This window comes from Pteropus alecto, unplaced genomic scaffold (genome assembly GCF_000325575.1).
Source record: "Pteropus alecto unplaced genomic scaffold, ASM32557v1 scaffold166, whole genome shotgun sequence".
Lineage (NCBI taxonomy): Eukaryota > Metazoa > Chordata > Mammalia > Chiroptera > Pteropodidae > Pteropus > Pteropus alecto.
Window position 1 is genome coordinate 3,018,424 of NW_006439757.1, and position 1,214 is coordinate 3,019,637.

Genomic DNA, 1,214 nt, shown 5'->3' on the forward strand with positions numbered 1-1,214 from the left:
TCCATTCATAATTATTTCTATTGAAAACATGCTGTACTGATTAAATGCCTTCCTATATTTAGACCAAAAAAAGTAGTAATTGAAGAACCTGGGGGAAACTAAACAGAGAATTCACAATCGTAAAGAATGGAAAAGATTTTGGTATTTTCACAAAGAGAAGGATATTGCTATAAAAGGTGATAAGAAATTATAAAGGGTGATAAGAAATTGGAAACTATCAAATAATTTGGGATAAGAAAATTTCATGATAAAAGAAATGTTTAAGAAATTATTCTGACAATATTTTCATGTAGTTAATGGTTGAGAGGAGATCATAAAGTTCCAGGAGACGGTTGTAGAATTCCAAGCATGAAATCATGAATTAAGATATGTACCCACGATTGGGATTTCAGGGCCATAATACAAATATTTCTAATTAGACTGAGTACTGTCAGATTGCACTCACTTCATTCCTATGTCACTAGCACTCGCTTATAATTAAACTTGAAAATAAGATCTTAAGATTTTCAAGAGTTAGTCTCATGTGGCCAGAAAGGAAACTAGACCCAGCAATAAACGACAGAATAAATTTATGGTTAGAATTCTACGACTTGATGATTATTTCTTAGATGTATTTGACAAGGCTTATGGACACTGATTGAATGAATGTTCTAAAAGACTGAAAATAGGTTGATTGCCTGAGGGGTAATGAAAACACTGCAATTCTTGAATTTCTTCTCTATGTTAAATAAATATACAGAGATTTTCAAAGAAACTGATAAACACTGTGTCCTACCAATATTCTACAGATTTAGCTTTATTTTCAAATTGATTTTAGTACCACCTGAATAGGAAATGAATATAGGTCCTGCTCCTCCAAAAGTCAGTTATAGAACTTTCCAGACCAAAAAAATAAATAAAATTATGTTGAATTTTAATGAAAATGAAAATCTCAGAAACTTTTTAATGCACAAATTACATATATTATTTCCTAAGTGAAAAGGTTTCTTGTCTCCTCATACATGGTTTATTTATCAGGTCTGATTTACATAGTTAGTCATAAGGAATGTCTTTTTCCATCACAAAAACAACCATTCATCAAAAAAATTTACGAAATGCCTACTATATAATCTCTACCATTCTAGATGTTGAGATTCAATGGTGAAAACAAAAAGTGACTGTTTCTTTTTAAATATATGTACATGAATGCAGACAGACATATAAAAATATGTGTA